The sequence below is a fragment of the Polistes fuscatus genome, unplaced genomic scaffold (genome assembly GCF_010416935.1).
Source record: "Polistes fuscatus isolate 324 unplaced genomic scaffold, CU_Pfus_HIC Scaffold17, whole genome shotgun sequence".
NCBI classification, from domain to species: domain Eukaryota; kingdom Metazoa; phylum Arthropoda; class Insecta; order Hymenoptera; family Vespidae; genus Polistes; species Polistes fuscatus.
This window is the reverse complement of record NW_025113075.1, coordinates 1,458,207-1,471,161: the sequence shown is the minus strand read 5'-3', so window position 1 is coordinate 1,471,161 and position 12,955 is coordinate 1,458,207. Positions and strand designations below refer to the sequence as shown.

At 34.0% G+C, this 12,955-nt stretch overlaps 1 protein-coding gene and 1 long non-coding RNA gene across 2 annotated transcripts in view; one reads left to right on the top strand and one right to left on the bottom strand.

Annotated features, from left to right (window-relative positions):
• Positions 1-11,406, bottom strand: part of LOC122515243 (lachesin-like) — a 121,876-nt gene extending 110,470 nt beyond the window's left edge. Inside the window, exon 1 of the mRNA XM_043632519.1 lies at positions 10,906-11,406. The gene's annotated coding sequence lies outside the window, so the exon portion shown is untranslated. The remainder of the gene's footprint in view (positions 1-10,905) is intronic.
• LOC122515246 lies at positions 6,291-9,638 on the top strand. The gene is made up of 3 exons (XR_006303237.1): positions 6,291-6,938; positions 7,508-7,730; positions 9,267-9,638. It is a non-coding gene; the product is annotated as an uncharacterized LOC122515246 (long non-coding RNA).
• Positions 11,407-12,955: the final 1,549 nt, after the last annotated feature.

Sequence of the window (12,955 nt, the reverse complement as noted above, 5' to 3'; positions counted from 1 at the left end):
AACCCCTCGCCACCTCATCCCACCCCACCCCCTATATTCCATCCACCACTCCTCTACCCATTTTCTTCCTCATCTCTGAAGTCCTCCCTTTTTCTGAGAACATACTTCTCCATTTCTGACTGATACGTGGCATTTCAAGCGTGCCTGCCGCGATAAGCCTCAGATAAATGTCACGATAACACAGAGATGAATTCGAAAGTAGCTTTATTTTCATCCTCCCCCTCGTTTCCAATTTTTCTCTTTTGCTCTTTTTTTTTTTCTTTTCTTTTTTCTTTCGCCTACCCCCTCCCCCTTTTCCTTTCTTATCACTCTTTCCCTCTGATCTTTTCTTTTTTTTTTCTTCTTCCAACGTGATAAATCATTCGAACCGTAAAGTTGTATCAATAAAACTTAGCGTATCGATTTATAATCCTATGATAAGTCAATGACACTGGGCGTTGATTGCATGCATCATAGCTTTGATATTAACCGTGAAAGAATATTCTTCAATGAAAATGGAACATTGACCCTATCCGTAAAGGTTCTATCTACGTGTATATATATATATATATATAGTAATATGTATGTGTTGTTTCAATCAAACCCAATGAATATCGTCGAATTGATCAGGTTTACTCGTGGTTATAGCTGAATAAATGATGACTACTTTCATGGTTCAATCAAAATGAAATGTTTTCGTGGTGTACGACATACAACGGTTCATATACCAATTATCACGACTGTTATATTATACTTCGATGTTTTACGATGAAAAAAATAAAAAAAATAAAACAAAAGAAACAAACAGCAGGTTAGTTCGATACCGGGAATGATTCAAAGTGTTCGAATGTTTAAAAGCATTTCTGCCAGGTGCGAAAGTATCGGAGAAATGAGGGAAAAACCTTTTCTTTCTTTCTTTATATTTCTTCTCTTTCTTTTATTTTTTGTTGAATGAGAATGAGAGAGAGAGAGAGAGAGAAAGAGTTGATTTCATGGAAGAGATCCTTCGCACGGGCGATCTTTAACAGGATCACCGTTTCTCTGTTTAATGCGATCGTATTACAATGAAATTCCCCGAGAGTGCATTATATCTGAGAAGTAAATGCGTTCTCGCGATCCGCATTCGCCGATATGCCATTTCCGACGAAGGTGCTTTTAATGCATCGTCGATTGAGGCTGCCAGGAATATCCAAGCGCTACAATCGTGGCTCTGGCAAATCTGGATGCTTGCACCAATAGTATTCCTTTCTCATTCTATTCCTTTTCTTTCTATATCTTTTCCACTATACCCGTTTACTCTCTTTCTCATCGTTTTTATCCCGGATTGCAATCTGAAACAGGATACTACGATTCAAGGAAATGCTTGATCCAAATGATATTTGGAAAAATCTTTTTTATCGGCCAGCTCTGTATAATTTATTTTCTTTTTTTCTTTCCTTTTAGATACCATTAATTATTAAGAATTTAAATTACGTGAATATAAAATCGTGATACTAATTGTTTTCGATGATGATTGTAATTGAGGAGAAAATTATCGTTGGTTTATTTTTTGAAGTTTCTTTTTTGGGGAATTATATATTATTTTATTTATTTCACGATGTTTAACGAACCCGTTCAACTCTTAGAACAACGTTATTATATACGCATTATATTTTGACCCCATAGAACGTATAATTTTAATGAAGAAAATCCCATTGAAAATCTTTGGTATTAACGAAACCTTGTCTTTATTGTCTTTATTTCATTACAACGAGGATGAATATTTGAAAGGTTAATATCCTATCGTATTTCGTTGTGTATGTATCCGTCCGTTGTCTATCACTAAAACTGGCAATCAATTTTTTGTTTATTCTGCGCACTCCCCTTCCCTACCCCATCTCTTCTATCACCCCATCACCCGATCAACCACCCCCCGTTCATCGCGCTCTTATTTTTGGTTCACTTTTATCGGACGATATATCTCGAACGATCTCGAAATATCAGCTTTTGCGTTGGATTGTTTCAAATATCGATTTATCGTTAATTTATCAATTTACGAGATAACTTTATCGGTTAACATTATTCGAATAAATGTTTAATAAAAAAATTAAATTAACTGTCAACGTCAACGTTCGAGAGAATATTTAGAAATTGTTATAAAATTTTAAACGATTATTATAGTAATTTACCGAGCATAGAAATTCATAGAAGAATGATCATATTTCATTCGAAGAATAAAATCATATGAAATTTTATTATAGTTAACGTAATTATTTCAATCATTATTATTACATCTCTAATGTTATTTTTGTTTCGAATAATTTGTATTATCTTTTAATTTGTTTTTTCCAAAAATTTATTCCAACGAGAGAGTCCAATGGTTGTTCTACCATTAACGCGAATAAAAAAGCAAAAAAAAAAAAGAAAAAAGAAAAAAACAAAATGGTATACACAAAAGTGGTTGAAATATATTTGCGGATGCAAATTTTATTGCTTTGTTCGTTGCACGCGTTAAAAAACTTATGCGTCCCGTAGATGGGGGAGGGAAGAGGAGGAGGTACTTTTCAGATGACAAAAATTTCATTACCGGATATTTTTCATTCCCCGTATTACATTTTTACACGAGGTCACAGAAAATCTCTATTAACAATTCGCGTATCAACGTCAAACTTATAACGAAACATAACTCGTGAATTATTATTAACAAATTATTCATTACGTTAACGTTCTTTTTCTTTCCTTATTCTTTATTTTTTTTTAAATCAAACAAACGATTAGAAAATCTAACACGACAAATCGTAATTAAATTATTTAACTAACGTGTTACAAATTTCTAGGATTTTCTTTCTCTTTAGTCCGAACTCACGCACACACCGAATCGAATAAAAACTCTGATGCACTACACGCATAATTATACGCACGTGTATGCACGCGCAACGTTTAGGAATGTGCAAACTCATTTGAAAGGAAAGTTTGACAGGACACGCGTATTACAAGGACGACGAGAAGGATATTTTCGATGGGAAAATGTTCCAAAAGCTTATCGATGGAAACTGCTACGGAATTTTGTCGTGGAATGATAATAAAGGGGGTGGAGTTGAAGGGGAAGGGAGTAAAAAAAAAAAAAAGGGTAACAGAGGGAAAAGGGGACGAGGATTTGTTGGAAAGATAGATAGGGGGGGGGAGATGGGGTGGGTTGGGGTTGGGTGTGTCCAGTTTGTGGGGGAATCGACGGTCATACGTGGGCGGAAAAAAAAAGGCATACGTGACATCTGACGCATCCCTCCTCCCTCCTCCTCCTCCTCCCTCCTGCTCCTCTTTTCTGGCCTGCTACGGTCGAACCTTTTTGTGTAATAAAGCTTCGGAATCCCAGAAAAAGCGTCATCGCGTATTAAGCGGTCGCCGGATATTAAAGCGCAATCTGAAATTTTGCGATGGCTGCGAAAGAGCGAGGGTGAGGGCTAAAACGGGGACCGAAATAGGGGCTGAAGGGGAAGGGACTGAATGGGGTAGGGTGAGCTGGGATGTGGATAAAACGAAGGATGAACAAAAATTCCTACAAATAAAGAAAAGAAAATGAAGAAGAAGTAAAAGTGGAAGAAGTAGAAACAAATAAAAACGAAATAACGAGCGTATAAATACTCGCGCGTGTTTGTGTGTTTGTGTGTGTGTGTGTGTGTTTGTATGCGCGCACGCGTTCATCTCTCTTTCCGTTTCACATCGAGTATTATTTGCTAATGGAAAATGTCAGTTTAATGACCATGTCCTTGCCGTACCTTTCGTAAAAAGACACCCACCTGACCACCGCTCGTTCCTTTTTTTATTTCTTTTTTTATTTACATCAACTTTTGTTAGTTATTTATACTCGTTCGTACGACGACAACGACAGGGAGTTTGAAAAATAAGAAAAGAAAAACGAGAGGAACGAGAGGAACGAGAGGAAACGCGAGGGGAAGAAGATTTTCCAAATCTCGTCAATTTTTAATGACCATCGTGGTTTTTCTATTGTATGCTTGTAATGCGTTCTCGCGTGTGCATTTTTATAATATATATATATATATATATAAAAATCGAATAAAATCGAATTGAAAAGAGGAACGTCGAGGATATGAGAAAGAGAAATATCTTTTTATATTTTTAATTGAATCATTTCAAAAACGAATATCAAAAGGGTGATAAATATTAACAAAATATTTGCTAACTGTCCATGCATTTATTTTTATTCCTGTTTTTTTTCTGTTTCTTAATTTTCTTTTTTTTGGCCTTTAGGATTTAAAAATAAAACAAATCGAATTAGAACGATTAGTATGGAAATTGAGTATGTGCAACGATGACTATGCAAAGTGCATATTTTTCGGTATGGGTCAACGTACTATTTCTGCACGCGTAGTCGCAAACATTTTTATTTAATATTACACTCCAAATGTTTCTATAAAAAAAGAAAAAAGAGAAGCGAAAAATAAAAAAAGAATATATAAATAACACGCGTCAAAGTGTAGAAAAATAACTAAAAAAAAATTCTACGAAACAAATCCTAAATTAATCATTTCTATAGAAAAATAAAATCAAAATGAAAAATAACTAAATCGTAATCCTGTCGATCGTTTATGATTCCTCTCGTGTCTCAATATATTTTAATACACTGATAACAAGAAAAATAAAAAAAAAAGAAACACACGAATGTAACGTTGAAACATTTAGCATAATATAATAAAATAAATGATCCTCTCTAGTTATATAGAATAATAATAATAATACGATTATACAATTACACGCATATATTATAACAAAAAGAGAAAAAGAAAGATGGAGAAGCAGAAATGATATTATAAAAAATAATATAATAGACAAGAATGAAAATAAGTTAGCACAGAAGTCACAAAGGTAGAAAACAAAAAAAGATAGAAAGAAAGAAAGAGAGATAGAGAATAAGAATAAGAAGAATAAGAAGAATAAGAAGAATAAGAAGAAGAGGTAGATGAAGGGGTGGGTTAAAAAGGGGTTGGAATTGAGAGGGAGGGTTAGAATACCACTTGGATGATTGCCAATGAATGCTTAAATGGAGAGGAGGACCTGTTGATAATCGCACGATATAATGCCTCGGGACTTCTTACTCCGTTCTTGACTTCCTTTATCATCCTGCTCGAACCCCCAAGTTTAACTCTGTTCAACCCCCTCCCTCTCTTACCACAGATAACCCAACTCCCACTCCAATAATCTACCCCATCCTACGATCACCATCACCATCACTACTCCCAACATTGGTTGGTTGGTTGGTTGGTTGGTTCGTTGGTTAGCTTCGCACTTTTACTCTTCGCACTTTTCTTATTCCGCTCGATAACTGGGGATTATGTAAGCGTGTACATTGAAAGAAATTTACGAGCGATTTGTCGGAGCATTAGGCGAAAAGATACCCCCACTCCCACCCCCACCCCTACCACCACCGAGGCGTTGGAATTTTATTAACTCCTCTCCTCTCTTTATCTTTTTTCTTCTTCTTCTTATTTTTTTTTTTTTTTTATTTCCTGTTGTATTTTCTTTTTCCCCTATTTCTCTACTACTACTACTACTTTATTCTTTGGTTTTCCCCCGTTCTATTTTATTTCTTTCTTATTTCTGCGTTTTACGATAGGGTAGTAAAAAATATTTCACGCGGTATTTTAGACTGATAAACGAGTTGTTTTTATGTTTTTTTTTCTTTTTTCTAAGGGAAATATATTGGATAATTTTTGAGTTATCGTTTATACGTTGATAACCTGATTGAAATAATGTCATTTGGTTATTAAATATTCATACGATTTCAAATTGCTTCGAATAGAATTACAACGAACAAATAAAAAAAGCTAAGGAAATCAAAAATATTCAAAATCGAATTCGATTCAACGTAATCCTATTATATTATATATACCTATCGTAATATAATTAATTATTAACACGTGATATATTATAGAAAATGACTATCCTTTTTAAAATAATAATAATAATAATATTCGTTGAATAGAAATTATCGTCTAATCCAAAGAATTCGATATTTCTCGATTTCTTAACAAAAATCTAAAAGCGTGTCGGAACGATTCAAGAATTGAAGAGATTTAATTTAAAGGATAGGAGGGGAATGAAACTCGGTTGAATTGAACTGCAGTTTCGAAAAGAAAAAAAAGAAAAACAAAAAACCAAACCAACGGACAACAAGAGGAAGATATAAAACGGAAGGATTGGATGAAAGAAACTAGAAGGGAGAAAGAAGGAATTATAAAAAGAAGTATTTAAAAGTGCAAAGAAAAAAGAAGAAAGAAAGATGAGAGATGGCAAAGTAGAAGAAGAAGAAGAAGAAGAACCGTAAGGGATCTTCAGTTTCCGGTGCACGTCGATCGGATAATCGAAAGGTGCCTCATCTTCATTGACCGTTCAGAATAAAAGTTAAATCTTCCCAATTATCGAGTTGATAGAGTAATAGAGAAAGATATATATAGAATGTGTGTGTGTGTGTGTTTGTGTATTAGATAGAAAGAGTAGGACAAAGTCAACGATGAAAGTTTCATCAGGAAGCGTCTATCAGGGTGTCGGTGGACCGTGGAAGATATGTGAGCGTTCAATGTTTAACTACGTGATACTCTCATCAGTCGAGTGGACCCTTAGGATCACTTTTATCTTCTATCTTTGTCCTTAGGGAGATCTAAGATGCTTTTCTTCTTCTTCTTCTTCCTCTTCTTCTTCTTATTATTATTATTTTTATTCTCTTTTCTTTTCTTTATGTTTCACACGTTACTGTCTTCTTCACTAAGTTAAGTTCCGTTTCATTCTATCTTTCACTCTCTTGATGTTCCCACAAAGAATCCCCCTCCCCTTCCCTTCCCACCCCCTAAAATGGAACACATAGGTTCGGTTCGAAACGTTCACCGTTTCAAGTGGAAAATCCGTTAAGTAAACTTCCCAGTTATATCCACCTATCCAGAGGAAAGGTGTGTATGTGTGTGCATGTAAGTGTTTGCACTATGCTACTCCAACCAATAGAACTTTACGATATGCCTTAACCATGGTTAACGTTTCTTCTACTATCTATCTTTCTTTATTTCTTTTTCTTTTTCTTTTTCTTTTTCTTTTTCTTTTTCTTTATATCTTTCATCTTTTTTTTTTCTTCCTCTTCTTTTGCTTCTTCTTTTTCTTTTATTTTACGACGATTAATTTAAGTTACTGCTAGTTTGGAGCACAAGAACACAGACTGGTTTTAAACTACTTAAGAATAAAAGGATTATTGTTATTGCGTTTTATACGATGGTGTCTGTTTAACGATAGAAATAAATTTCAAAATGTGTTTCGTTCTTAAGTAAAACAATGCGAACGCGTTCGATTGACTTCGAACGAATAGTTTACGTTTCGAATATTACGAAAATGATGTATCGTGGAAATTTTTAATTAAGTTCCGTTAAGTGAAAAATCATTTTAACACCGAAACATTTTAATCCGAGCACGATGCAATCATTTCCAAATACAATTTTTACGCAATCGTTCTAATCTCGTTTTTAAACAAAATTGTTCTTGTTTCTAGGATGCTGAGGTGGAGGCAGGGGAGGAGGAGGAGGTAAACACAACAGGTATTTGATACATCAGCACCTTTCGCTATTGGGCAACGTTCCAAGTTGTTAAAAGAACGTTCTTCAGATAAAAAAAAACAAGAAAAAGATCCGCAATAATTCCACCTTGAAATATATTTAGAAAAAAATCAACGAAAAAATAAAATAAAATGAAGAAACATCGTTCGTAAGCGCAAGGTAAGGGAAATCAAAAAAGTTGTAGTAGAAGAAGAAGAAAAAAAATGTATTCGTGGATCTCTAAAATTAGCGTTTAGAAACTAATGAACGAAAAGGGGGGGAAAAAGACAAAAAGAAAAATGAAACTACGAGATAAAACTCCGACGATTGTGAGAGATTGCGAAAAATAACGAAGAAGTGTGGTAGAGGGTAGAAGAAGAAGAAGAAGGGGTACGAGAAGAGGAGGGAGGAGGAGAGGGAGGAAATTAAACGAAAACAAGCTGATAAGACAACTTCCGTTGATTAGCAACTACTGCGTTTCCTTTTTTATTTCGGGTATAGAGTTTCTTTCTTTTATTCTTATCTGTTTTAAACTTAAAAATAAAAACAAAAAGAAAACAAAATAGAATATTTTCCAAAAATATTATACGTTCTTTATATTTGGAAAAGATAAACTTTCGTTATTGATCTTGCTATAAATTGAAATAATAAAAATATATAAACAAAAATATGATTGAATAAATTGATTTTTAAATAAGTTGATTAATTTTGTTTCATTTTAAATTATTATTCGTTCTATTTACGAAATAGGGGGGGGGGAAACCATTCGATTATTTTTCCGCGTTCATTTTTTTTCTTCTTCTTCTTCTTCTTTTTATTTTATCTCTCAAAGAATCTTCTATTTATTAGAAAAGGATTAAAGTAGAGAAGAGATAGAGAGATAGAGAAAGAGAGAAAGGAAAATACAATTGAGTTAGTCGACTGATATTTCTGCTGTTCCATCAGAGAAACGAACGAACCCTTCGTTACTGACGATTGTAACTAATTCCCTTTAGCAGGACGGTAAATCGAATGAATTTATCTGGAAACTCGAAGGGAAGGTAAAGATGGCGAAGATACCAGATTAACGTTGCTGCGATCATTTGTATACGTTTCTATTAGATTTGACTACATGATTTTATATTCACGATTATTTTCAACATTTTCTTTCTCTTATATTATAACATTGCATTAACAATCGTATAAAAAAGAAATATCGAAGCAATTAATTATACGCGAATCAAGTATTATACGATAACACGCAAACACAATACTATTTAATTGTACGTTGCATACAAAACTTTATCGAGGGTAAAACGATACGCAATGCAACGTAAAGAAAACATCGCGCGATATATAAAAAAGGGATCGTTCAAAACTATTTATTTATTCTTGTTTTAAATAATAAAAAACAAAAGAACAATGTATTATAGAAAAATTAGTCGAATAGTTTACTAGTTATATTTTCTTTTCTCTCCACTCCCACGCAATCAAACTCGTGTACTTGATATAATAGAAAGAATACCTGGAAAAAACACCTATGACATTTAATTTTGTTACTTTTATTTTTGGTTTCTTTCGCACACACACCTTGAATTTAAAACGCTTTAATACTTAATAACTTTTGAAAATTCTGTTCAATCGATTTCTCGATACGCGTATGAAAAGGTATAGACGATTATAACGATAGATAGAATTAGTGATTGGCGTAAAATCTAAGTGAAGGATCATCAACAGGTTTTCGTGGAATCAGTGGAATAGTCATTGGCAGAATTCCAAAGAAGAGAGTTCACGAACGACGCGTCAGTTTCGACATCGGGCCACAGGTGCGCCAAACGAGCAAAACAAGGGATGCAGGAGGTTGCAAGAGCAACAAGAGAGAGACCTTTTATCGAAGGTGCCAAGGATAGGGAAAAAAAAAGAACAAAGAAAAAGAGAGGAGCATTCGTGAAACGATCGAGAACAAAAAAAAAGGGGGGAAAGAAACAAGACATCGAAGTGGTTTAAATACCCTCAAGGAAAATACCACCCTCCCTTCTTTTTTTTTTTTCTTTCTTTCTTTCTTTCTTTTTTCCTTGCATATTTAACACACGTTATCGAGAATATAAAAGGAAGAAAAATTTGCATTCCGAACTTTGGAATCTCGTTCCTGTTTTGTTCGATTCACTTACACTTTGCACTGGTGTGTCGTATTCTCTCGTCTCGTCGTTTGATTTATTTTATTATTTATCGTTTAATTGGTTCTTCACGTTTTTCACGAAGGAAATTATTTTTTCCTCCCTTGCACACGTTTCACTGGATAAATCACTTTCGAGATTGTTCCTTTTTCTTTGGATTTTTTTCTTTTTTATCTAAAAGTTCTCTACTTGTATTTTTATAATATTATAAACGCGCGAATTTTGTATTCTAATATTAATTGACTGTTAAAACTTTGAAGTTCTCTTTCTGAATTTTCTTCGGCACTGATTTCACTGTACCATAATAAGCCACTTAAACAATGTTTTTTTTCTTTTTTTCTTTTATAGAGATTGCGAATAATTAAAACAATATTTGCATAAATTAACAGTAATTACTTGTAAGGGTTTGTAAAGTAATAAACAAATTGTTTATTTTAAAAAGGAACAAAACTTTGAAGCTTCTTAGCTTCTTTTATAAATTTCATTAGCAGCAATTCATTAAACAACGGTACACTTCAAAACTTTTCATGAAAATCTTCGATAATTAAAAATTCAAAAAATACAAAAAATACGTTTACAAATTTGCGAATTAACTCTCATCGCGTTTTACTTATAGAAAAACAAATAAACGTTTTGATTTTTCGATAGCGTCGAATAAAAACATCGATCCCATAGAAAATCTAAATAAATCTATCAATTTAATATCTCAATTTGTCAAAAAGCAAGCGAGGATGTTGAATCGGGATTGACTAACTGGTAGTCCGGGAAAATTTAACCGGAGGTGAGAGAAAGAATCGTCATCAACAGGTATTCACAGTTCGGATTCGGTTCAAGTCCAATAAGAAAAAGGGTATTGGTGGTAAAACTGCACTTTACACAAATCTTACAATCTAATCGACAATCCCGATAGGAAAACGAAAAAGAAAAGAAAAGAAAAGAAAATAAAAAAAAAAGAAATAAAATGAAATGAAAACAACAACGAGCGAGTAAACGACAAATTACACGTACAAGAAAACGATTTAATTCTAACATAAGTAAAAAAAAAAAAGCAAATAAAATTGTTGAAAAAGAAACTAACGATTTACACCTCCTCCTCCCAAAAGAAAAGAAAAGAAGAAGAAGATTACCAAGAAATAAACAATTATTATAAAAGCAATTAGAACGAATAAAAAATGATCGATAGAATCACTAAAACTTACCGTATTATAGAAACACGTAAGAACAAATATTTCCTAGTAGACGTTCCTAGTATATCCTTCGAGAATAAAACAACGTCCACTGTTGGAAATCCTCCCGAACGGAAAGGTGTTCTTCTTCACGATGGTCAAGTAGCACAAGCAAGGACAAGGTCGGGAACAGCGTGCCGACCGAATGATTACCAGTTATCTTCGTAGAATAATAAAAAGATGACGACGACGACGACGATGATTCAAATAAGACGGATAACAATTTGTTCTTAATTAACAACGATAACGTTGTCAACGATGATGATGATGATGATGATGATGATGATGATGACAACAACAACAAGAACAACAACGACGACGACGATGACGAAAATTGTTTCAATGGGATCCTTAAAAGCATATCACTGTTCGCGAATTTTGGGGTGGGGGTGTGGGGAAAATTGGGATGATCCTTTATTGTATACTTCTTATCACCAATAATAATAATAATAATAATAATAATGATAATAATAATAATAATAATAATAATAATAAATTAACATAGAAAAAAAATTTGCTCTTGTAGGATTATTAAAATCACGTATAAGGGATGAAATGAAAATTGGAGAAAAAAAGGAAATATATAAAGAGAGAAAGATGGAAAGATGGAGAGAGAAAGAAATGGTGTGTATGATTAAATAAGCGTACGATTAAATGAATGAATGAATGAGTGAATAAGTTAGTAGGGTGAATGAATAAGTAAGAGAGAGAGAAAATTATAGAGAGAAGAATAGAGAAAGAGAGATCACCGGGGCGCGCGCGGTTTCACTCGTTGGGGGTGTCGCGGTGCGACTGTAGCACAATCGCAACCCTCTCACGTTCTCGCGGCTTCCATCCCCCTACTACTCTTCCCTCCTCCCTCCTCTGTCTCACCCTCCCCACTCGTCGCACGCGACTTCTCCCCACCAAGACTCCCACAACTTCTCTCCCTCTTCCCTTCTCTTCTCTTCTCATCTCTTGCCGGCTTTACTATCTCGGCTAGTTTCTATTTCTATCTGTCTCTTTCTATTTCTACGCGATCTTCTATAGTTTTCTATTATATATACAGAGTGAAGCATTTCGAACGAGCCAATTCGTTATAAATTCATCTCGTTTTTATTATTATAAATATGATTAATAATATAATTTGTTAATATTCAATTTATTCGAGATTTTATATATGTATATGTGTATTTCTATCGTGAACGATCAAATATTGAAGTTAAGTAAATATAATTTTTATATTAATCATTTCTTTTCTATATTTTTTTCTATCCATCTAATTCGACGAATACAAAGTACGAAAATTAATTATGGATACGAACGAATCTCAACGTTTCCATATAAGTTTTATCATAGTTAATCAACTATATATTTTTAAAACGAACAAAATTATAAAAACAATGTAACATTACGAAAAAATATTGAGTATACCTAACACCTAATTACAATTAACCACGAAATCAATTTAGTTCGATGATATAGATCAAATGAAATAACGAAACGATGAATTTTTGTTTCCATTTAAAACAATAAAAAGTACATTGAATACGTTAAATAAAAATGGTTTGTTTTAAATGCTTCACCCGGTATAGGTATATAGTAAACCCCTACTCTAGGGGTATGTCTAGCCACTCCTACAGCAGTGACGTGCCTTTTCGAAAAGCCCTCTCGTGGCTCTGAGTGTACCTAACTCAGGTTCTTCGTTCAGGTGGCCTTACACTGATTGCTAAGGATGGATAAGATGGGGATGAGATGGGATGAGATGGTTGGATAGATGGACAAACGGATGGATAGATGGGTAGATGGATGGTAGTATGGATGGATGGTTGGTTGCTTGGTTGCAATGGATACGATGCATGGATAGATGGATGAATTGATGGAATCTCTTGAAGAAGACCGCGCATCGTCCTGCAATCGGCCCGCGCACGCCCTCTCACTATCTTCCCCCTCTTTCCCCCTTTCAACCCCCCACCCTCTTTCATCCCACCCATTTCTTACCCTCTCTCACTCTTCTAACGTTTCTAGAGAGGTATCTTGATAC